Genomic DNA, 26,744 nt, shown 5'->3' with positions numbered 1-26,744 from the left:
CTTCAAGTGTGAGCAAGCATCTATTCTAGGGATGCCATGGATTTTGATCCAGTCTGGATGCCAATAGGTTTCAAAAACAGTTATCTGATGCAGAACAGTATTTACCTCTCTAGATTATAGAGGAGGATCTGGATAGTTGGGCATTGAGAGGGTCATGTATGCAACCAAATATCCTATGTTTGATGAGGGAGGTATGGTCTTAGTGCAAATATAGATATTCTCTACAGCACAGGTACAGATGATGGGACTAGGAATTCTAGAAGCTAGCACAGGTGAGTGGGGAAGGCCTGGATAGCAGGTATGGGATCTGGGGAAGATGCAGTCCTATATGCAAAAGCAAGTATTGATTGTGGGATCAGTTTACTCAACAAGTTATACTCCTGGAAAATCTGAAAAATGGAGTGATGTAATATAGTCTACACAAAGTGTCCTATGTATACATTCTAGTAGGGCAGTTCCTAGAAGGAAACTAGACATCAATGACAATACAGGAGGAATTTTGAAACTAGTCTAAGAGTTGAGATTTGGAATCCTACTGCTTAGAGGTCCCTACTGCAAATGGGAGGCAGCCAGACTAGCCAGCAATACTGGCTGTTGACTTCAGGTGAAATTCCACTTGGAAGTACAAAACATATTATCAGTTAGTTAGGGGCTTATATAATAAGATAGACCCTGGAGGATAACACCCCATGTGTGGGTATACAGTAGGGAGGTAGAGGCAGCACAACAGTACTGTAGGTTTGTGTGGCCAGCACCTTGTTTGTTGCCTGTATGTTGTGTACAGCACACATGGAAGTGATGGGACTAGGCCAGGGCATGGGACTTGGGAACCATCAACATCATAGGTGGTGCTACTGCCAGGCTCATTTGATCAGATGAGACCAGAGTATTGATTGTGGGAACCCGAACAGGTATAGATGGATTAAAAAAAAAACATGTGTCTGACTGTGAAAAAGTACTCACCATGGAGGAGGATTTGGGCAGTCTGGGTATGGAGTGGGGAAATGTAGGTGGAACAAAGAGTACTGTGCATAGATCAGGTAGTGCAGGTCCTGGTAGAACCCTGTATGTTGGCTACAGAATGAGAGTAGTTGGTGAGAGTAGGACCCTGAATTTGATACTCTGTTGATACCTGGTGGTCACTATTGTAAAATGCTAGCATGTAAGTGGCAAAAGTATTCTGGGACACTGGAAGTGCAATATGAGCTTTGTTTGGTGTGTTACAGAGAAACACTGTCTAGTAAGGGAAATATTCACCAGGTTTGAACTTTGGGGAGGACACGGGAAGTCTGGATAAGGAGTAGGGTTTTATATGCAGAGCAAATATTCCATGGGTGGGTGCAGATCTGTTATATGCTGAGAGACCCTATATGTTGGCTATAGAAGAGGAACAAGTGGTGTAATCACGCTATGGTTGGATATTTGGGACCCTGGATAGGTTTTTAATCACTTCTGCAAGGTGAATGAATCCATTCTTTGATGGGACAGGAGGTATTCTATCTAAGATAAATTCCACTAAATATGGAAAAACAAGTCCTGTGTTTAGATGTGCTCACCCGGCTTGTCCCTGGAGGGATACACAGCTCTAAGGGCCCTATTTGTTCATGTAGATATGGTAATACCTGGTGGTAGCCCTAATGTGGGCTAATAGTATAGTAAAAGTTGTTCAATATAGGCTGTCTTAGGTCTGGAGATGCTGTTGAAGCTTAGAAGTCAATACTGAAATGCAAGTGTCCAGAATCAGATTGGGTATTGCTTATGGTTGCTAGGTTACACCTGGCAGTATGCTGAAAAGCAAGTATCTGATAGTACGGGGCATTCTTAGTAGGCTGGACACTGGAAGACATATAGACACTGGCTATAGACTGGTCCAGTATAGGTGGTGGGAAGGGTCCTGTGGATGAATGAGGGTATTACAGGATGCTATATGTTGGCCACAGCAAAAGAGGAGGTGTCGAGGCTAGGCTGGGACCCTGTGGAAACTTAGTGGTTACTCTGTAAGGCTACACAGCTGGTTCTGGCCTGAGTACTGGCTTTGGCATGCTCACTAGGTCCAGAGTAATGTGGAAATGTAAATATCAGGTTTGTGTGTGTACATGTACACACACATACACATACACATACACATACACACATGCATACTCAACAGGCTAGACCATGGAGGAGGACTTGTCAAGTCTATGTGTGGAGTGTGCTGGTGTCGATGTTGCAAAGGATCCTGTGATTGGATGTGAATAGAATAAGTCCTGGAGTGACCCTAAATGTTGGCTATAGGACTTAGTGGTGGGTCTAAGTGGTGTTACAGCTTTGGACCCTGAGGAAGCCTAGAGGTAGCTACTGAAAGACACAGGCTTCCAGACTAGGCTGTGGGATGCAGGGGAGATACTGTGAAATGTAGAAAAAACTAGTATAGGGTGGTGAGGTACAATCAACCTGAAGGAGGACATGTGAAATCTGTGTATGAGGTAAGAAGGGGTTGGCAAAGCAAACTATTTTCTGGGTAGATGTGAGTAGGAGGCTGGGTCCTGGTGGGAGCCTAGATATTTGCTATAGCACAAGTTGGAATGATGGTTGACATTTATATGGATATTCAAATACAGAAATGTTACATGGGAATGATTTTAGGAGAGACATTCAACACACTAGGCAAATATTAAGGCAGACATAGTGGAATAAACCATTGAGCAGGGGAGTCTAGGGGAAGAAGTTGGAGAAGCAAATGCTCTGTCTTCTGTTCTACCACAACTTAAATGGGTATATGAAGAAGGATAGCATGGGGAATTTCCCTTATATTTGCTAAAGGAAAGTTTCCTTCTAAAGCTGGACTCAATTTGCTTTTTCAATATCTTCCCCTCTATCACGGGTGGTACACTCTGCTCTTTGTTGCTTCCCCTGGCATCCTTGCTGATCAGAACCATGTTTTGTGATGTCAGAGCACAAGATAGTCTACTATTGGTTGAGAACCTTGATGACCAATCAGGATTGAGGTACATGGCCTTCACAACTCTGTCAGTTGATCAGACCTCTCAAGGTTGAGACAACTGATAACTCCTCTCCAAGGCACAAGTTACTAAGGTGCCAAAGGAGACGCATTCAGAAATTGATCTCCCAACTTCTTCGATGGAGAGTCAAGCAGGGGCCAGGACGATCCTACCGATAAAGACCAAGGTGGCCTACCAGCTTTATCCAGCAAGTATTCTCAATGGAAAGGTGAGATGACCCACCCTACTCAAGCTCCCTCCTCTGTTGAATTACTCTTGCCTAAAGTGACTTCTTTTCTCTAGCCTAACATAAATCCCCTTATTTATCCAAAACTTTTTTGACTTAGTACCCTTAACACACTACATCCTGACTTTCCCCTAGATTAACTGACTCTTGTGTACTCCCTATTGCCATTCTAGGGCAACAAACGTGGGAAACGTGCCCTGCAAAAGAAGTCCACTAAGAAGAATGTCAAAGAAGTTACTCCACTGGTGCGGACCACCGAAGCTAAACCACTGGTGCAGACCACCAAAGCTAAACCTCTGGTGCAGGCCACCAAAGCTAAACCACTGGTGCAGGCCACCAAAGCTAAACCACTGGTGCAGGCCAGCGAAGTTAAACCACTGGTGCGGGCCAACGAAACAACACCAATGCCACTAGTGCGGGCTGCCGAAGCTACACCATTGATGCAGGCCACGGAAGCTAAATCACTGGTGCGGGCCACCAAAGATAAAACACTGGTGCGGGCCACCGAAGCTAAACTACTGGTACAGGCCACTGAAGCTACTCCACTGGTGCGGGCCACCGAAGCTACACCACTGGTGAGGGCCACCGAAGCTACACCACTGGTGCGGGCCACCGAAGATACACCACTGGTGCGGGCCACCGAAGATACACCACTGGTGCGGGCCACTGAAGTGAGACCACTTGTGCAGGCTGACGAAGTGACACCACTGGTGGGGGTCACTGAAGCCACAACACTAGTGGGGGCCACTGAAGCCACACCACGGGTGCGGGCCACCGAAGCCACACAACTGGTGCGGGCCACCGAAGCCATACAACTGGTGTGGGCCACCGAAGCCACACAAATGGTGCAGGCCACCAAAGCTAAACCACTGGTGTGGGCCACCAAAGCTACACCACTGGTGCAGGCCACTGAAGCTACACCACTGGTACGGGCCACTGAAGCTACTCCACTGGTGCAGGCCACCGAAGCTACACCACTGGTGAGGACCACCAAAGCTACACCATTGGTGCAGGCCACCGAAGCTACACCACTGGTGCAGGGCACCAAAGATACAGCACTGGTGCAGGCCACCGAAGTGAGACCACTGGTGGGGGCCACCGAAGCCACAACACTAGTGGGGGCCACTGAAGCCACAACACTAGTGGGGGCCACTGAAGCCACACACTGGTATGGGCCACTGAAGCCCCACAACTAGTGCGGGCCACCGAAGCCACACCACTGGTGCCGGCCACTGAAGCCACACAACTGGTGCGGGCCACCACAGCCACACAACTGGTGCAGGCCACCGAAGCCACACCACTGGTGCAGGCCACAAAAGCTAAACCACTGGTGTGGGCCACCGAATCCACACCATTGGTGGGGGCCACCAAAGCTAAACCACTGGTGCGGGCCACCAAAGCTACACTACTGGTGCAGGCCACCAAAGATACACCACTGGTGCAAGCCACCAAAGTGAGACAACTTGTGCGGGCCACCGAAGTGACACCACTGGTGGGGGTCACCGAAGCCACAACACTAGTGGGGGCCACTGAAGCCACACAACTGGTATGTGCCACTGAAGCCACACAACTGGTGCTGGCCACTGAAGCGACACCACTGGTCCAGGCCACCGAAGCCACACCACTGGTGCAGGCCACCGAAGCTACACCACTGGTGCGGGCCACCAAAGATACACCACTGGTGCGGGCCACCGAAGTGAGACCACTTGTGCGGGCCACTGAAGTGACACCACTGGTGGGGGCCACTGAAGCCACAACACTAGTGGGGGCCACCGAAGCCACACAACTGCTGCGGGCCACTGAAGCCAAACCACTGGTGTGGGCCAAAGAATCCACACAACTGGTGGGGGCCACCGAAGCCAAAACACTGGTGGGGGCTACCGAAGCCACAACACTGGTACAAGCCACCAAAGCTAAAACATTGGTGGGGGCCACCGAATACATACCACTGGTGGGAGCCACCGAAGCCACAACACTGGTGGGGCCACCAAAGCTAAACCACTGGTGCAGGCCACTGAAATGAGACCATTTGTGCGGGCTGCCGAAGTTACACCACTGGTGGGGGCCACCGTAGCTACAACACTGGTGGGCACCACCGAAGCCACATAACTGGTGCTGGACACCGAAGCCACACCACTGGTGTGGGCCACCAAAGCCATACAACTGGTGCGGGCAAACGAAGCGGAACCACTGGTGGGGGCCACCGAATCCACACCACTGGTGGGGGCCACTGAATCCACACCACTGGTAGGGGCCACCGAAGCCACACCACTGGTGCGGGCCACTGAATCCACACCACTGGTAGGGGCCACCGAAGCCACAACACTGGTGTGGGCAAACGAAGCTAAACCATTGGTATGGGCCACCGAAGCCACTGCACTGGTGGGGGCCACCGAGGCCACAGCACTGGTGCGGGCCACTGAAGCCACTGTACTGGTGGGTCCGCGGAAGCTACACCACTGCTGCAGGCTGCCGAAGCTACACCACTCGTGGGGGCCACCAAACCACAGCATTGGTGGGGGCCACCAAAGCCACACCACTGGTGGGGGCCACCGAAGCCACACAACTGGTGTGGGTCACTGAAGCCACAGTACTAGTGCAGGCCACCGAAGTTCCACCACTGGTGCAGGCCGCCAAAGAGGTTACAACGATGGTGCAAGCCTCCGAAAAAGATGCTCAAACTCTGCAAGATGACGATGAAATTACTCCACCGGAGCCAAAGAGAATCAAAGAATCACCAGTGATCTCAGCGGAGCCACAACCTATGGCAGAGCTCTTCTAGAAGCTCGTTGAGGAATAAGCAACTGTGGGAAAACCTGCTACTCCTGTCAAGGAGGATATACAATAGATGGTTATCTCTAAGATGGGAAGTTTCTGTTCCCATAAACAATAAATTTAACATTGCATTGTAATTAATAATAAATATGTTCAAATTTAAAAGTTTATATGTCCTTGTGAGTCACTAATGGTGAAACTGGTAAAAGGGGAGGAGAAATGGTTGGTATTATGGCAAGAGGGATTTTGGGTGGACATATGACAAGGGAGGGATTTTGATCTCACAAGGTTTGGGTACAGAAATGATGGGTATATGGCACAAGAGGGAAGGTGAGTGTGTATGTTTGTGACAAGGGAGGGATTTTGATCTCACATGGTTTGGGGGCAGAAATGGTAGGTATATGGCATGAGGGAATTTGGTTGGGTATAAGACAAGGGAGGGACTTGGGTCTCACAATGTTTTGGGGCACAAATGGCTGGTACATGACAAGAGAAGGAGTTTGGGTGGCTATATGAGAAAGGGGGATTTGGGTCACACATAGTTTGGGGGCAGAAATGGTGATTACATGGCAAGAGAAGGAGTTTGCACGGCTATATGACAAGGGAGGGATTTGGGTCTCACAAGGTTTGGGGATAGAATTCATGAATATATGGCAGAAGAGGGAAGGTGGGTGGTTGTATAACAAGGAAGGGATTTTGATCTCACACGTTTTGGGAGCAAAAATGGTGGGTATATAGAAAGAGGAGGAGTTTGGGTGGCTATATTAGAGGTAGGGATTTGGGTCTCACATGGTTTGGGGAAGAAATGGCAGGTATATGGCATGAGAGGGAGTTTGGGTATATGGCAGGGGAGGGTTTTGGTCCTCACAAAGTTTGGGGACACAAATGGCAGGTACATGATAAGAGAGGGAGTTTGTATGGCTATATGACAATGGAGGATTTGGGTCTCACATGGTTTGGGGACTGAATTGGTAGGTATATGGCAAGGGAAGAGTTTCTGTGACTATATGAGAAGCAGACATTTGGGTCTCACCTGGTTTGTGGGTAAAAAATGGTGGATATGTAGCATGAAAAGGAGTTTGAGTGTCTATATGATGAGGGGAGGATTTGGCTCTCATGAGGTTTGGGGCAGAAATGGTAGGTATATGGCACAAGAGGGAAGGTGGGCTGGTGTATAATAAGGGAGGGATTTGGCTCTCACATGGTTTGGGGCAGAAATGGTAGGTATATGGTATGAGAGGTTGTTTGTTTGGGCATATGACAAAGGAGGGACTTGGGTCTCACAATGTTTGGGGCAGACAAGCTACTTGACTGAGTATATGATAAAGGAGGGAATTTGGTACATGAGAAAAAGTAGATGTTGGTCTGTAATGGATGGGGCCTTAGGTGGGTGACTTAGCTGGTTGTATGACACAAAAGTGGCTTTGGGTTGGTATATGGCAAGGAAATTTTATTTGGGTGCTATAGGGATAGAGGCCAGACAATGAATTTGGTTGGTTATGTCAGAAAAATGGGATTTGGTTAAGCCTATGAAAAATAAGGGACTTTGGGTCCCACAGAGTTGAGGGTCAGATGAAAAATGCACTGTCACACACATGGATGGAGCATTGAAAATAAATTTCCTCCATTTACTTTATCTCATAGATAATGATGAAGAAGACTGGGTACCTCTACATATGTATTTTGCAAGTGCAGGGCATAACTTAATGGCATCGATTGCCACAACCTATCTGGGGTGGTGTGTGTGACAGTACTATCCCTACAAATAGAAGACACATTACCTATTAGACAACTGTTTCCCACTGTTGCCTCTATATCTCATCCTAGAATGTAAGTAAGGAGAGTCCTTCAGGAGCACCAAACACTCAGCATATTAGAACATACTAATCATGTCTCAGAGAAAATAATGGTAATTGAAGTTACAATTATAACCTTAATTATACTTTATAAAAAATTTGGGGTTTAGCAGGGCCTTCAGAGTGGGCTGCTTTCATAACAGCCCTAGCAGAAGTGAGTGTATACTAATGAGACATTTGTGTCTCTCAGTCTATCAGACTAGTGAAACAGTATACTTTAAAGTAAAGGCAATTTCTACAGAAATCTCATGCTGGGCAAAGGAAAGGTCTCCAGCCAGAGGGAGAACTTATCTCCTTCAAAAGATTTCACACAATTCTATCAAACTGCCTTGCCAGATCTGACAATGATTATTGAGTTGATGGTGGATAGAAACCACATCCTGACCATAACTGCTTAGATATGAGACCCCTGTCCCTCTAGCTAAACTTTAATCTTGCTTCAAGACTTCAAGATGTATATCATAGCCTTCAAATGTTCTCTGGATCTCTTTATCCCTCTTTTCAACATGGTCATATTGAATAAGTCTCTCTTCTCTTTTTTCTTCTTCCCACTGTTAATTTGGATCTTTTAATTGGCTTACTGAGGATATGTGGCTGAACTCAACTTCTTATGGTATAGAGTGTTAGACAAAATTTGTTAATACCTCCAATGTTGTCAATAAATATCATTTGAAAATATAACCTATTACTGTATTCTAAACTTACAATTATGTAACAAGCACAAAAGTTTGCTAATTTAGAGTGCCTTAGTTGCAGATTCTATTGCTGTGATAAAATCCTATCAGAAAATGTAACTTAGGGAGTATAGGGTTTGTTTTGTTTATACCTCCACATTACAGTCCATCATGGAAGAAATTCAGTGTTGAAACTCAAATAGGCAGGAACCTTGAGTCAGGAGCTTAGTAGTGCAGAGACCACAGAGGAATACTGCTTCCTAGTTTGTTCCTTGTGACTTGGTCAGCCTGTTTTCTTATTGCTCTCAAGAACACTAGACCAAGAGTGTTACCACCTACAGTGAGATGGGCCCTTTAACATCAATCAATAATCAAGAAAATCCCACACAATGTTGCTTCATAGGCCAACCTTTGATGAGGTAATTTTCTCAACTGAAGTTCCCTCTTCCCAAATAACTCTGACTTGTGGCATAAAACTAGCCAGCACACACAGTAGAGGAAAAAATACCTACCTTTACAGAAGAGATATGTTGAGAATATTTTTGACATAAGACTAATTAATATATTAACAAGATGGGAAGGGTAAAAATGGGAAAAACAATCAGAATGCTATGATCTTCTCATCCATAATATCAACTAATTCCTTTGTAAATTTGATTTTTTTTCAAAGAGGCACTTTTATATCATTTAAATGCAAATATTAGGAAGAAAATATGAATGCAATTAATCAAATTAGAATATAGATGTAACATGAAGCAAGATCTTTGTTTTTGTGTTTGTTTTTATATTTTATTTTTAAATTTAAATTAGAAACAAGTTTGTTTCACATGTCAATTCCAGGTCCCTCTCCCTTTACCTTCCCTCCTCCCGCATCCTCCCACCAACCCCCGAGTATCCTCTCATTTCCACAGGGAAGGAGAGGCGCTCCATGGGGGTATCCATAGCCTGTCATTTCATACAGGGCAGGGCCTATACCCTCTGCCAAGAGTCCAGGGTGAGAGTGTATCTCTCATTGTTGGATGGGAGCCCAAAGTCCATTTGTATATCCAGGATAAATACTGATCTACTACCCAAGGCTCAATAGATTACCTAGGCCTCCTCACTGACACCCACATTCAGGAGGTCTTGATCAGTCCCCTGCTGGATTCCCAGGCATCAGTCTAGAATTTGAGATCTAACCCTTGTCAGGTCAGCTGTTTCTGGGGGTTAAACCAGCCCAGTCATAACCCATTTGGTCATCAGTCCTCCCTCTCTGTCACTGGATTTCTTGAGTTTAGCTCAGTGCTTAGCTGTGGGAGTCTGCCTTTGCTGGGGATCTTTGGGTTTTACATTAGAGTGTATACATATATTATCAGATCAACAATTTGTAGGAAACAAAAATGTAGAATACTTATTAGTATAACTTTGATTCTATTCTAAATCTCTGGTTAGGTAGAAAATATTCTAAATAGGTATAGTTATGTTCCTCCATTTTAGTTATATTACAAGGCTAGCACCTTCCTTTTCATATGGTTAAAAACATGTGATTAGCAGGAATGTAGGAGTGGGGAGCTGAAGTCCTATTACAAAGGAAAAGGAAGAAAGGTTTCTGCTCTATGTGCACCACAGAAATGCGCTCATATGCAAAAGACTTTTGCCTAATGTGTGGGACTTCTTCATCCCCAAAAGCTTCATTCTCATTTTCAAAATGGAAGATCATTAAGTCCTTTTTTCCCTTATCCAGATTGCATAACACAGCTGACAACAGAGGCAACATGTGCCCAAGTTCTCCAAGAAAAGGCTAATCAGCAAGTATTACCCATGCTTTTGAAACTTTGTCCTACTGCTTTCTATAAATTGGAAGATAGCCACAGGCACTGCGAGCTCTAAATTTTACACATGCACACACACACACACACACACACACACACACACACTTAGACAAAATTTAAATAAAATGTTTAACTTTATTTTTTCCTGTTTCTTAAATTTAGTCTGCTAGTCATATATGTTTAAGATAATGTTTCTTAATTCTTTAAAAATTGTTACATGCATGCAACATATTGCGATCATATTCTCTTTCTATTCCTCTTACGAATCTATCCAAGATCCTACCCCAACTCCCTACACATTTCATGTCTTTTTTTTCTTATAATAAACTACTCAGTGCAAGCTAATGATGTAATCATGGGCATGGGTAATTCACTTAAGCATGGTTGATTTACCATACATGACAATCTTAAAGTAAACTAATTCCTGTTCCCTTCCCTGTCTTAGTGTTCTATTGATGGGAAAAGACACTGTGACCACTGTGTTTACAGTTTTAGAGAATTAATCCATGATCACCATGGCAGGATTCAGGCAGGCCAGTTGAGAGCTTACATATTGATCCACCAGCAGCAGTCAGAGAGAGAGACTGGACCTTGTGTGGGAACTCAAACCTCAAAACCCACACTCAGTAACATAAATCATGAAACAAGGCCATAGCCACTCTAACAGTGTTTCTCAAACAGTTGCATTCCTTGGTGACTAAGCATTCAATATATGAATATGGTTTGTATTCCCTTTCTAACTGTCACACTTCTCTAGAACTCATCAACTGTCAGTTGTTTGTTGTTGGGGAAGTCTTTTGTCAATAAAGCACTGTTGAGCCAATAGGAATCTAGATAGATGGGACTAGGAGTCCAGGAGGATTCTGGGAAGGAGAAACAAAGGAGAGTTCGACATGTAACGCCATGGGGTAGGAAGCCCGGAACTATTCTCCAGTAAGAAACATACTTAGATTAACAATTATGGGGTAATTACTTAAGTCAGAGCTAGCCAGTAAAAAACAAACAAGGCCAACAGCTTCATAATTTATATAGCCTCCTGTGTGTTTATTTGGGACTGATGCAGCTCTAGAACCAGGCTGGTGGGAAGGCTCCTCTCAAGGAAAAAGCCTCCCTTAACAGTTTGTCAGTTAGAGGAGGAGACTCCTGAGTCTCTCCCCCAGTGCCTCATGGAATATTACCTGACTTAATCTTATGCAGGCCTCATGTATGCAACCACAAATGCTATGAACTCATGAGAGCAATGACCCTATCATGTCTGGAGGATACTATTTCATTCTTGTGTTCTGCAGCTTATAACTCCTAAAATCATTTTAAATGCACTCTGCAGTGTTCCTTGAGCCTTGAGGACAGGGGTGCAGATGTCCCATTTTCATCTCAACATTCTACTCATTTTTTGCAAGATAACCAGTTTTAAATAAATGTCTTTGTTAACCACAATTTGCCATATAAAGTTTTCTGAGGAGGTCTGAGAACTGCACTAATCTGTAGCTGTGGAGACATGAATTTAGAGTGCAGTTTGATACTTCATTCATTTAGCAAAATAATATAATTAGGTTAATTCCTGTGGATTGTGAGATTTATACTCATGTGTTCCCAGTCAGGGTTACAGCAGCAGGCATGTGTTGCTTTCTATGGAGCAGGCCTTAAATTCACTCTTAAGCTTTTGCCTATTCCCATAAAGTTTGTACCACTATCACATTCATGGTCATATGTTGCTATGCGTTCACTAATATAGCTTTCAATATCTTTAGCTAGGTAAGACTACTGATGATCCTCCCATCCACATACACACAGCAGCCTGCACAGTGCCTTCTGGTAGTACAAAAGCTAGCCAGCATGCAGGATGTTACATGGTCAGTACCAACTTGATTTTTTCATGTCTTGGAATTAAAAAGTATATGGTGTGTTCAGCAATATGAATTTACCATTTAGTTCTTGTGGGCAAGAGAGAGGCTATATTGTTTGGTTGCAATTCTGGGGCATCCCTGATCAACAACTCCAGGTGAGGAGTTCCACACCTTTTATATGTGGCACCAAGCTTTTTATTTAGACAAAAGCCTGCAGCTTAAAACATAGGCATTATTGACTGTTTTCTCTCAATTGGCAATCTCCCTGCTTGATAGGCTACTTCCACAGGTTCAAGGCTTGATTAGGATATGTTAATGACAGTTGCTAGCCAGTCAACCACTCTATGTCTCTTCAAACTTACAATCCCAAATTATGGGAGGAAAATTCTTCAAAGACATTAAAACCCCACCCCTTGAGAAGAGACTGCAGTTTTCATCTTTTTGTGTCCCCTGTCTGCTTTGGAGACAGAGGGTCATTTTCTCTGGTTGCCAGTTGCATATGTGTTTACCTCATCCCAAGAAATACCTTTCCCTAAACTGGTGATTCTGATTGCTGCGCTTGAGATTTCACTGCTGCTGCTTATTAAGCTTCAAAATTTTCTTGTGTTTTCATTCTTTTACTGGAAGAGAAAAACCTAATCAAGAACACTAATTTGTATTATTTAAGTTCTCATATGGGATTTTTTTGAGGACAACCAAACACATCAAAGTAAAAAATCAGATCAAACCCTAAAAGGATAAGGATGCATGACAGGTAAAATGCCAGCAGCCTTCCTCCATCCTAGCATAGGGGTTTAATTTTATTTTCTTCTTCTGAGAGTCTCCTCAGACCTAACTCTCTCTGTGTATCGTAGGAAGCCAGGTAAACTGTTGCATGACCAGAAATCAGTGAACGTATACTTAAAACTATACTATTAACCGAAGGCCTGGCTCCATAGTAATGTTACCTATCTCTGTTTGGTGAAATATAGAAAATTACTCTATATGTGGATACAGAAAAACTTTTGAATATGTGCCTGTATCTCCTATCCTGTCTCTTGTTCAATCTTGAAAGTGAGACAGTTCAATTACCGTTCTAAATGATTGTTAAATGTCTTTTCTCTCCCTCTCTCCCTCCCTCCCTCCTTCCCTCCCTCCCCCTTCCTCTTTCCCTCCCTTCATCCCTCCCTCCCCTCCCCCTCTCTCTCTCTCCCTAGGAGCTATCTGAGAATCCTGAAACTGATTATAGATACCCTGCTCCCCTAAGCTGAGACTAGATAATTCCTTCCTCTCTTTGCTTGTTTGTTTATTATCCTCTGTTACTTGCTTGTTTATTTATTATTTATTTTGCTAATTGGGGCCCTACCTACTAAGGCCATACAAACTTTTTTCTTTATACATTCTAACTAAACAAAATGTCTGTTTTTTAAAAGGTCTAAAGGTCCACATTTAATACATGAGATGTGTGGATCCCACAGGGACTTGCACCTAATAGGATTTGGACTCACATTTGTAGAGAGTTGGGCTTACTGCAAGCAAAAAGCAATCATGTGGTTTGCCACCATCTTGGATGATGATGACTTCATTAACCTGGAAGCAGTCATGTGATTTGGCTATCATCTTAGTGAATGTAACCACATAACATGAACCAACTACAGTGGCAACTGAAAAACTTCCTAGTCCTACTAAGCTCTCTGGTTAACATTCTTCCCCCTTGTTTCTTCCCCTCCCTGCAATACCAGGTCTCTGTTTGGTCCAATGTAGATCCTAAAAATTCCAGTGTTGGTGACAGTGCCCTAAATTGAAGGACTCTGGCCAGGTAAAAAAGAAGGATTGTTATCAGGTAAACAGAAGCCTAAATTCAGCATTCCTATGAAATCTTATAAGGCTGATTTCTGATTACCAGGAAAACCACTACCTCCCTTAATGGCTCCCCAACAGTTAACTACTGTGGGAAAAGGCATTGCTGATAAATCTGAACATCCAACAACAGATAAATGAATCCCATGCAGCTGACTAGCAAACAAACTCCTCACACTTTTTTGATAGTTGCCATTCTCTATTCTTGGAGGCAGACCAGTAGTTTGAGAGCACAATTAAACTTTGCTATCTACCCAAGGATTGATAAGTTCAGTGGATTCACTGTGCCCTTTCTCATGTATTCCAATATGGTTTATTTTTTTAATGTTGTTTTGATTTTGAGTCTTTCAGTTACAGTAAAAGACCAACAAAAATTGACTTAATATTATCACTTACTGAATTCTAAAATATTTATTCTCCTTTATTTTCTATGTTTACTACCCTCTGAATTACAGGGACATAACCCAATTAATATATGATAAGTTATCAAAAGAGATATGCTAATGTAGACAGTACTCATGAAACAAAAATTTTAAAAAATGTTTCCTATCTGGGAAAACCTCATAATAATAAATGCATAGCTTAAAAAGTTGGCATGATATCAGGAAGACCCTAAGATAGATTAACTATCCTTTTCTATTATTTCACTTATAATTTGAGATACATGATGATTCTACTCATGTATTCAGGAGCTAGAGGTTATATGATTTTAAATTATCCAAACAGGCAATTATTTAAATCCTGGAATAAACAAAACACCACCTATCTCTCAGAATACATTTCATCCTTACCTAGATTGGTCCTATAAATAAGGTTGAAAGTGAATTCGTGTGTTTTCCAATTTGCTCTGTACTATAGAAGAGGTTTGAGGTTTGGAAAGACCTATTGTTGGTTGTTCAATATGTGTATTCTCCTTAACTTGATCTGTTTCATATAGGAGGTTAATAACAAATTAGTGTAGACTCTCTAAATCAGTAGGCACCACAAAATAGGCTTGGAAGGAGCTAGTGTCTCTGTCTGTCAGAATTTATGTTGTGCTAACCAAGGTCTGTCCTCTGCATAAGGATAGGAGAGAACTAGCATATTCTCCACCACAATCTCAAAGAAAGTGGTTATTTTGTGGGAGCTAGTATCTATCTCTTAGAATCCATATCATCCTAACTTGATCTGTAAAGGAGATTAGATGACCTAGTGTGCTCTCCATCTTTGTTTGCCCAACGATGGTGGCTAGGAAATTGCTAGTGTATATGTCACAGAATTCATGCTGTGGTGACATTGATCTGGAATGTAGATAAGGATAGGAGTGTAGTAGTATGCTCTATACCCCAGTATGTCCTACAATAGAGGCGTGGAGGGAGGTAGTGTCTATCCTACAGTATGTATCTTGATCTTTTTGATGGAGGTTAGGAACTAGTGTGTACTCGTGTGCTCTCTACCTCATTCTATCCTACAGAGTAGAATTGAAGGGAGCTAGTAACACTCAGAACTCATATCTTCCTAACCAAGATCTGTCCTACAGAGGAGGTTGAGGGAACTAGTGTGTTCTCCACCTCTTTGCCTTACTAAAGAAGCTAAAAGGGAGATAGTGTCTATATCTCAGAGTCCATGTCATACTAAACTTGATATGTTCTAAGGAAGAAATCAGAACTGAACCAGTGAGAAATCCACTTCAGTATGTCTTACAAGTTAGCTAGAATGGAATTAGCTTATCTCTCTCAAATTCTAGGTTGTCCTAATCTTAATGAGTCCTGTGGACAAGGTTAGGAGTGAACTATTATATACTTCATCTCATTCTCCCCTACCAAAGAGGCTTGGGTGGAGATTGATTCTGTCTCTCAGAACTCATGATTTTCTAACAGTGATCTGAAAAGTATGAGTGAATTACAGTGTTTATGGCAGATAGTACTACAGAGGAGGCTTTGAGTGAGACAGTGTCTATCACTCAGAATCCATGTTGAACTAACTTGATTTTTCCTATGAAGGCCAGGAGTGAACTAGTGTTCTCTCCAACTCAATATATACTGCAGAGGAGGTAGTTTCTGTGTTCCAGAATCCATGCTGTCCAAACCTGGATCCTCCCAATAAAAAACTTTAAGAGTGAACTACTGTATCTTTTATAAATAGGTCATTTGGAGAAGGATTCTGTGTCTCAGAATCCATGTTGTGATAACCTTGATATGTCTTCATGAAAAGAATAGGAGGAAACTAGTGTGTGCTCCACCTTATTCTGTGAAGGAAGCTAACGTTTCTCACAATCCATGTGGCACTAATCTTGATCTGTCCTAATTAGGAGGATAGACTTTAACTAGTGAAGCCTCCACCTCAATCTATCTTACTAAGGAAGTTTATAGGGAAATACTCTCTCTCAGAATTCATGTTGTCCTATCTTAATCTGTACTTTGAGAATAGGATTGAACTAATGCATTATCAAACTCAATTTGTCCTGCAAAAGAGGATTGGAGAAACCTAGTACGTGCTTCTCATGATCCATATTGTCCTAACTTGATGTTTCCTATAGAAGAAGTTATGAATGACTATTGTGCTATCAAACTGAGTCCCTCCTATAAAGGAGGATTTGAAGTAGGTAGTGTTTGTTTCTCAGAGTTCGTGTTGTCTTCACTTGGTCTGTCCTATAGAAAAGGTTATGAATAAACTAATTTGTTGTCCACTAGAGTTTATCCTATGGTACATTTGAAAGTGAACTAGTATGTTCTCCATGTCAATCTAGTGCACAGAGAAGGCTTGGAGGGCTCTAGTTTCTGTGTTTCAGAGTCAATAATGTCTGAATCTTCAACTTTTCCAACCCAACAGTGAATAGAGGGGTGAATTAGTATCCTCTCCACCTCAACTGGTCCTACACAGGACAGTAGTACATGTCTCTCCGAGTCCACATAGCTCTGACCTGAAACTATCCTATGGATATGTACAGGAATAACATAGCATGATCTATCTCTGAGTCCATAGTGCAGAGGAGGTTTATGGGAACTTGTGTCTGTCTCTCAGAGTTGATGTCATCCTAACCTTGATTTACATTACAGAGGAAGTTAGGAGTAAACGAGTGTTTTCTACACTTCAGTTTGTCCTACAGGAGGCTTAAAAGGTGATAGTGTCTGTCTCTCAGAATCCATGATGTCCTAAATTTGACTTGCCACATGAATAATGGTAGGGGTGACCTATGGTGCTAGATATTAAAGTCTCTAGTAGGATTTGTGTGAGCTAGCAACTCTCTCTCAGGCTACATATTGTCTTAATATTGATCTGTTCTACTTAAAAAAATTAGGAGGGAACTAGTATGCTTATCTAAGTAGTCTGTTCTAGAGAAGGGGATCATAGGGAGCTACTTTGAATCTCTCAAAATCCACACTATGCTAACCTTGATCTGAACAACTATAGAAAATAGAAGCGAAATGTTACACTCTCCACATAAGTATGTCTTATGGAGAAACATTGGAGGGACATGGTTTGTATCTCTCAGTATCCATGTAGCCCTAATTTAAGTGTCTTAGAGGGAATGTTAGAAATGAAGTGATGTGCTCTACATATCAATATGTTCAAAGGAGTAGCATGGAGGGAGCTAGTGTCTGTCTGGGAAAATCCATATTGTTCAATCCTTGATATGTCATATAGATAAAGACAGAAATAAACTAGTATGTCTTGCATGAAATTCTGTACTAAAGAAGAAGCTTGTAAGGAATTAGGGCCTGTCTCACAGAATTGATGTTTTGTTGACCTTCATCTGTCATATGTACAAGGTTATAAGTAAACTAGTGTGCTCTGCAGATAAGTCCGATATGCCAAAGGGGATTAGAGGGAGCTAGTCTCTGTCTGTCACCCTCTATCACTTTCTCTCCCTCTGACTACCCCCGACTCTCTGCTTCCCCCTCAGAATCCATGTTGCACTAACCTCAATCTATCCTATGTTTAGGCAAGGACAAGCACGTCTTCAGCCTAGTCTACTGAAGAGACTAGGATGAATTTAGTGTCTGTCTCTCAAAATCAAAGTTTTCTTATCTGTGTTGTATCCTATAACTAAGGATAGAATTGGCATAGAGTGCTCTATACCTCAGTATATCCTATAGAAAAGAGATGAAGGGTGCTAGTATTATTTCTCACAATGCATACAGTGTAAACAAGGTGTGTACAAGGAAAGATGTAAGGATTGAAGTAGTGTGACACCTAGTCTTGTCTGTACCAAGGTTAAGGATAAGAGGAAGCTAGAGTCTGTCTGTCAGAATCCATGCTGTCCTATCCACATTCAGACCTATGGGAAATATTGATTCTTTCCAGTCAAGTCTATCCTAATTAAGTGGATTGGAGGACATGACAGACTGATTCTCAGAATCCTTATTTACCTAACTTGATATATCTGGTGGAGGAGTAGAAAAGAATTAAGCGTTATCCACTTCAGTTTGTCCTTTAAGCAGGGTTGAAGGGAGATAGTATCTGTCATCCATAATCCATCATTTCCTAAGCTTGATATGTCTTTTACTGAGGAGGATAGTAGTGAATGACTGTGCTCTCCATCACAGACTCTTATATGGATGAACCTTGAAGGAAGCTAGTGTCTCTCTTATCATATCATCCCTACAGGCAAGGTTAGGAATGAAATAATACCTCTATGCTTCAGTCTTTCAGATAGAGGAATGAAGGAAACTAATGTGTGTCTCTCAGAATCCTTGTAATTCTAACTTGGTTAGTTCAAGATATGAGATTTTGAGTGAGATACTGTTCTCTCCACCTCAGTGTACCCAATGGATGAGGCTTGGAGGGAGGAAGTGTCTGTCTCTCAAAATCAGTGTCATCATAACTTGATCTGTCCTACAGAGGAGTTAAAGAAGGAAGTAGGGGGGCTCTCCAACTCAGCCCAATCTACTAAGGAGGCTTGAAGGGAGGTAATGTGTCTCTCTTAGAAACCAAGTTTTGTTAAAGATGATCTATGTAACAGGTTAGGATAGAAGTGACCTAGAGTGCTATACACCTCACTCAGTATATTCTAAGGAAAAGAGAGGGATGGACCTAATATCTGCCTCTCAGAATGTATGTAGTTCAAACTTGGCCTGTACAACAGAGGAAGTTAGGAATGAACTAGGGTGTTCTCCATCCTAGTATCTGCAAATTAGGATGGTTGGAGGAAAGTAGTGTGGGTCTCTCAAAATCCATATTCTACAATCCTGTCATACAGAGTAAGGAATGAACTATTGTGTTCTCCAAATCAGGCTGTCATAGAAAAGAGGTCTATAAGGAATCAGTGTATGTGTCACAGAATCCATATTGTCCTAACTCTCATGTGTCATATGGATAAAGTTATGAGTGGACCAGTATGTTCTCCAGATCCATCTGACATATGGAGTGGCACTTGAAGGGAGTTAATCTCTCTCACTCACTTGCTCGCTTGCTCTCTGTATCTCTCTCTCTCCTTTTTTCTCAGAATCCATGTTGTGATACCCTTTATGTATCTCATTAAACTTAGCAGTGAAATTGCGTGTTCTCAGCATCAGCTCATTCTACTGAGGATACTAAAAGAGCTCAAATGTGTCTATTACTCAGAACACATGTTCTCCTAACCATAATCAATCCCACAGAGAAGTACAGAATGACAAAGACTGTTTTACAGCATAATATATATCCCACAGGTGGAGGGAGCTTATTTTTCAGAATGTATGTAGTCAAAAGCAGCATATACAAAATAGATTAAGATTAAACTATTGTCCTGTCCAATGCAGTCTGTCCTAATGTGGGAGATAGGAGGAAGCTGGTATCTGTCTTTCAGACTTCACATAATTGTAACTCTGTATGCTAAAGAAAGGAGGTAAAAGAGTAAACTAATGCGTTTTCCACCTTAGTCTACAAATGGAGTTGACTTGGTGGAACCTAATGTCTATCTTTGAGAATTTATGTTATTTTTACTTGATATATCAAATGAAGGAGTTTTGAAAGGAATTAGTAAAGTGTTCTCTTCCTCATTCTGCTCTACAAAAGAGTCTTAAAAGGAGCTATTTTCTGTATCTCAGAAACTATACCATCTTATCTTTAATCAGTCCTATGAAAATGATCACAGATAACTAGTGTGTGCTTTACTCTTTGCTCTGTTATACAGAAGGTGTTTGTAGGGGGGGGGCTAGTGTCTGTCACCCGGAATTCATCTTGTGCTAACTTCAGTCAATACCCATAGATAAAGTTATAAGTGAACTAGGATGCCATCTATCTCATCTGTACTACATAGAAAGATTAGATGTAGTGAGTGTCTGTCTCAGAAATGATGTTGCCCTGTCCTTGATCTATCCTAAAAATGATGATGGAATTGAACTACTGTGCTCTCCATTTCACTCTCCTCTAAAGAGGTCACTTGTGGTGAGATAGTGCCATGTGATACTGACTTAATAAACCCTATGGAGGAGGATAAGTGTGAACTAATGTGCACTACAATTCATGCAGGTCTATGGAAGAGGATTGGAAGAAGGTAGTGTATTTTTCTCAACATGCATGCTGTCCCCATTTTGATTTTTCCTAAGGATAATTTTAGGAGTGAAATAAAGTGCTGTCTGTCAGTCTACCCTAAGGAATCTTAGAAAGACCAAGTGTCGGTCTCTCAAAATCCATGTTGTGTTAACCTTGTTCTGTCATATGGAGATTAGAGGTGAACTTAGATGATTTCTACTTACCCCGGCCCTACTGAGTAGACTCTGAAGGAGTTGGCTTCTCTCACAGTTGTCCAATTTTTTGATATGTCCTACACTTAAAGATACAAGTAAATTCCTCATATGTTTGTCCTGCTGACGAGTCTTAGAGTGACTGGTATCTGTGTCTCAGGATCTTTTATCCTAAGATTGACTTCTGCTGAAGATTATGAATGATCTAGTATGCTCGTTGCCTCTGGTTGTGCTATGGAGAAAGCTTCATGGGAGTTAGTGTTTGTCTCTCAAAATCTAGGCCATAATTTCATTGATCTTTCCTACAGAAAGAGTTGGGAGTGACAGCATCATCTACACCTCATTCTAGCCTGTGTAAAAGAGATGGAGGAATTTAGTTTCTGTCTCCCATAATATAAACGTTTCAAACTATGTCTTCCAATAAAGGAGTTAGAGGTGAACTAGTGAGCTCACTACCGTAATCTCTTCTATGGGGGAGACTTAGAGGGCACTCAAATCTGCCTCTCAAAATCCATGTTATGACAACCTTGATATGTCCTTTGGTTAAATTTAGGAGTGAACTACTATGTGCTGTATCTCAGACTATCCTTCATAAGAGGCTAAGTGGAGCTAAGGTCTGTCTTTCAGAATCCATGTTGTCATTACCTGGATCTTCCCTATGGATAAGTGGGATCAATTCACAATTCAATATATCCTATGGAGGAAGGCAGGATAGACATACTGTTGGTCTCTTTGAATTCATGCTGTCCTGTGAATAAAGTAGGAGTAAAATAGTCCTGGTTTGTCTCTCACAATGCATTTGGTCCTAAATTGGATTTGTCTTATAGTTAAAGACAGAAGTGATGTAAGGTGTTTTGTACCTCAATCTTTCCTGTGGAGTAAGATTGGGAGGTGCTAGGGTCAGTCTCTCAATCTTTGTCATCTAAATATTTATATGGCTTACAGGGGAGTTTAGAAATGAACTAGAGTGCTCTCCACTTCAGTCTGTCCAATAGAGATAGCTTGGAGAGAGATATTTTTTAAATTCTAGAATCCATCTCTTTCAAACCTTGATTGACTTTATGGAGAAAGGTAGGAGTGAAATAGCTTAGTCTGTACCTAAATCTGTCCTATGGAGGAGGCCTTAGGTGTATCTGATTGTCTTTAAGAATTCCTGTTGTCCAATCCTTGATATATTATTGGTAAGATTAGGAATCAACTATTGTGCTGTCTAAATTAGTCTATCCTACAAGATGGAATTTGGATGGAGGTAGTGCCTACCTTTCAAAATCCATGTCATCCTGTCTTTGATATGTCCTCCAAGGAATAAAGGAGTGAAGAATTGTCAAATTTAGTCTGTTTTACAAAGGAGGAATCAGGGAGATACTATCTACCTCTCAGGATCCGTTTTGTTCTAACTTGATCTTTACCATGGGAGCAGTTAGGGATGAAGTCTTATGTTCTTTATCGAAATATAATCTATATAGTATGTGTGGAGTGTGCTAGTTTCTTTTCCTCATTTTTCCTGAAAATTAATCTCTCCCATAAGCGGAGGTTAGCATTGGACTATAGTATTCTCCTGATCAGTCTGTACTAGTAGGTGTACATGGAGGGAGCTTGTCTCTTTCTCTCAGAATTGAGGTCATCCTAACATTATTTTTCCTATGAATAAGAATAAAGGTGAACTAACATACTTTTCACTTCAGCATTTCCTACAGAGTAGAAATATATAGAGCTAATGTCTTTCTCTCAGAATCTATACCATTTGAACATTGACCTGTACTATAGAGGATTAGAAGTAAATTAGTATATACTACTCCAGTCTGTCCTAGGTTGGAGCCTTGGAGGGAGCTAGTGACTATCTCTTAGATTCCATGTCAAACTAACATTGGCTTATTCTATTAAGGGTGATAGGAATGGACTAGCTTGCTCTCTAACTCAGTCCATCATAGAAAGGAGGTTTAGTGGGAGGGAGGTAATATTTTTCTCTTAGAATTCATGTCTTATTTGTCCTACAGATAAATTCAGAATAATCTGTTTCCACCTAAATTGATATGTCCTGTTGTAAAGGATAAAAGTGTCCAAGTGTGTTTTACACAATAGTCTCTTCTAGAGAGAAGGTGGGTGGTAGCTAGTATCTGTCTCTTAGAATCTATAGGTTTCTATAGTTTGATAACCTAACTGTACTACTGCAGAGAATAGGAGTGAATTGATGTGCATTCTACTTTAGTGTGTCCCAAAGAAGAGAAGTCGAGATAGCTAGTGTGTATGCCTCCAAATGCATGTCATACAAATATTGATCTAAACTACAATGGTGGTTAGGATGGAACTATCATGTCCTATGACCTAAGGGGGATGCATTAACTGAGCTAGTTTCTGTCCTGAAGAATCCATGAAGTTCTATATTCGATGTGTTCAATGAAGATTTTAAGAGTGAACTTGTGTGTTCTCCATGTATGTCTGTCTAAAAGATGACACTTGAAGGAAGCTGATGTCTATATCTCATCATCCAAGTTCTATTATCCTAGTTCTCTTTTACAGAGCAGGATAAGAGCAAACTACTGTGCTCTCTACCTCAGTCTGACTTATTAGAACACTTGTAAAGAGCTAGTGTGAATCAGTCTCTTAGTATCCATGTTGTCTTAACTTGTTCTTTACTACAAAGGAGGACAGAAGTGAACAAGTGCTCTCTCAAGCTCTGTCTGTCCTACAAAGAAGGATTGAAGGGAGTTCGTATCTATCCCTCAGAATCTACCTTGACTTATCAAGTGAAGTGGATAGGAATGAACTCCTATGCTCTTTACCTCAGTATAGTCCTGAAAAGAAGTCTTGGAGTGACTGTCTCTCAAAACCCATTTCATCTTAACTTGATCTATCTTAAGAAGGAGATTCAGAATGAGCTATTGTGTTTTGCAACTTAGTCTGCCTTAAGAAAGAGATCCTGTGAGAGCTTTGGTGTATTTCCCAGAATCCATGTGATCTTAACCTTGATCTTTCCTATGGTTAACTTTAGAAGTGAATAAAGATGCTCTCCATCAATATGTGCTATGGTGGGAGCTTAGAGGTGACTAAAGTCTGTTTCAAAGAATCTATGTTTCCATAACTTGGTCTATAGTATGGTGGAGGATAGTGGTGAATTAGTGTGCACTACACAGGAAGCATGGTTTGAACTAGTATCACTCTCACATAGTTCATGTTGGGCTAACTGTAATCTGTTCTACAAAGGAGGCTGGGGTGAAGTAGAGTACTCTATAATATAGAATCTCCTGTGGAGGGTTTTGGGAAGGAGATATCTGTCTAACTCTACATGTTGTGGGAACAAAGATCTATCCTGAGGAGGAGATTAGGAGTTACCTATTGTGCCCTCTACCTCAGTTGGTCCTCCAGAGGATCCTTGTGTAAACCTTGGCTATCTCTCAATCTTTCACAATCAATGTCTTCCAAACTTGGATTGGTTCAATGGATGAAGTTATAAAGGAACTGTATTTATTTTCACCTCAGACTGTATAATATAGGAGGCTTGGGGTCAGGGGTAGCTATAGGAATCTCAGAGAATTAATATCCTAATTTGATTTCTACTGTGAAAGAAGAAATCTTACAACTATTGTGGTATCAAACTCTGTCTGTCCATCAAGGGAAGACTGGAAGAAGCCAATGTCTGTCTCCCAGAATCCATATTGTCCTTACTTGATATGCCCTACAGAACAGGTGAGGATTCAATTAATTTGCTCGCCATTTCAATCTGTAATACAGGAAGTTTTCAAGTGAATTAGTATGTTCTCCAAATCACTCTATTACACTAAGGAGGATTGGAGGGATATTGTGTCTATGTCTCAGAGTCTATGTTATTTTAACACAAGACAGCGCTAAAGATAAGAATGAGTCTACTAATGTTCTCTCCAACTCAGCCAGTCTTACAGAGGAGACTTGGAAGCTAATATGTGTCTCTCAGAATACATATATTTATAACATATATTTATCCTATTTATACTATAAGTAACATAGTATAATATATACCTCAGTCTATTTTATTGAAGAGAACTCTATGGAGTTTGTATCTGTCAGAATGAATGTTGTCCTAACTTTTATCTATATTACAGAATAGGTTAGGAGTTAATTGGTGGGCTCCACACTTCACTTCATCCTTCCAAACATGCTTGGGGAGAATAATGTCTATCTCTCAGAATCTATGTTGTCTCTAACTTGACCTGTCATATGGAAAAGGATAGGAGTGCTATAGGGTGCTCTATACCTCAGTCTGTCCTATATAGGAGTATTGATGAGAGTTAGTGCTTGACTAAAATTATATATACATATGTATATATATTGTCTGAATAATTATTTTTGCTCCTGTTAAAATTAGAAGTCAGCTAGTATTCATTGTATATCAGTCTATCTTAGTGAAGAGGATTGAAGAAAGCTAGTGTGTATCTTCCAGAGTCCATTTTCTCCTAACATCAACTGACCAAGTAAAGAAGTTGGGAGTGAACTACTGTACTCTCCACATAAGTAGATCCTATACAGTGGGATTGGAGGTACCTGGTCTCTCTCTCATTATCCTGTTATTCCTTACTTTATCTGACATACAGAGAAAAGTAGAAATGAACTAGTGTGATCTACACCTACATATGTCCAAAGAAATACCCTGAAGGGAGATGGTGTCAGTCTTTCAAAATCTGTATCTTTCTATGCATAAATTTAGGAGTGAGCTAGTATGCTCTCCAAATCAGAATGTCCTACAGGATAGACTTGTAAGGAGTAGGGTTTGTCTCTCAGAAGCCATGTTGTAACCTTCATATATTATATGGATAAGGCAAGGTGAAAACTGGTATGCACTCAATATCAGTCTGACACATCGAGGAGGTTTGAAGGGAGCTAGTGTCGTTCTCTCAAAATCCATATTTTCCTAACATTATCAGTACAATAGAAAAGGATAGGAATGAACAAATGTGTATTGCATCTGAGACAGTGCTATACAGGAGGCTTAGAAAGAACTAGTGTTTGCTCTCAATGTACTTGTTGCACTAACATTGACTTATCTTAAGGATGACTTTAGGAGTGAAGTTAGTACTCTCCAATAATCTGTCCTGAGGGGGAAACCTGGAGGGACCTAATGTCTGCCTTTCAAAATCAGTGTATTTCTAACCTTTATCTGTCCTGTGGAGGAGATTAAGAGTGAACTAATCTGGTCTCTATGTTACTCTGTCCTTTTGAGTCATCTTGGAGAAAGGTAGTTTCTCTCATAATCCTGGTTGTTCTGTATTTGAACTGTCCTACAGAAAAGGTTATGTTCAGTGGCCCTCAGTCTGTCCTTCCAAAGAGTCTTGAAGGGGTCCAGTGTCTGTCTCTCAGAACCCATGGCTTCTTAACTTTGATCTGTGTTACTGAATAGCATAGGAGTGATCTCCCATGCTTACCACCTCAGTCTGTCCTACAAAGGAGGCAAGAGCAAAGTCAGTCTCTCTGTCTCTCACTCTCATTCTTTCTCTCTCAGGATCCATGTTGTGCTAAGGTTGACCTATCCTCTGTAGGATGTTACAAGGGAACTAGTATGCTCTTCACCTTAGTTTGTCCCCAGGACAAACTAGTTGGTAACAGTTAGTAGTCTGTCTCTTAGAATCCATGTTTTATTAACATGTCTCTTTCTTACAAATAAAAATAGAAGTGACCTAGCAAATCTATTTCTCACTCTTCCCTGTGGAAAAGAACTGGAAGGAGCTAGTGTCTGTCTCTCAAAATTCAGATCTCTTTAACATGACTTTTCAATAAAGGAGGTTAGGAGTGACTAGCATGGTCATAATCACAGTCTGTTCTAGAGAAGAGGCTTAGATTAAGCTAGTGTCTTTATCTTAAATTTCTGCTTGTCCTATCTTTAATCTGTCCTACAGACAAGGGTTTGGGTGAAGAAATGTTCACACTACTCAGTCCTATTGAAGAGTCTTAGAAGGTGCTTAAGTCTGTCTGTCAGAATACATGTTGACTTAAGCTTTATCTGCCCCATTAAAGAGGAAAGTAGTGAACTAGTGTAGTTTCCTCTTAACTGCTGTCCTATGGAGGTATGGAGGAATCTAGTGACTCACTCCAA

At 41.5% G+C, this 26,744-nt stretch overlaps 1 protein-coding gene across 8 annotated transcripts in view; it reads right to left on the bottom strand.

The window, feature by feature from the left end:
• Dmd (dystrophin) overlaps nucleotides 1-26,744 on the bottom strand; it is a 2,157,616-nt gene that overhangs the window by 1,574,829 nt on the left and 556,043 nt on the right. The window lies entirely within an intron of this gene.

The sequence above is a fragment of the Mesocricetus auratus genome, unplaced genomic scaffold, assembly GCF_017639785.1.
Source record: "Mesocricetus auratus isolate SY011 unplaced genomic scaffold, BCM_Maur_2.0 Super-Scaffold_100003, whole genome shotgun sequence".
Classification (NCBI taxonomy): domain Eukaryota; kingdom Metazoa; phylum Chordata; class Mammalia; order Rodentia; family Cricetidae; genus Mesocricetus; species Mesocricetus auratus.
This window is presented reverse-complemented; position numbering and strand designations above follow the sequence as displayed.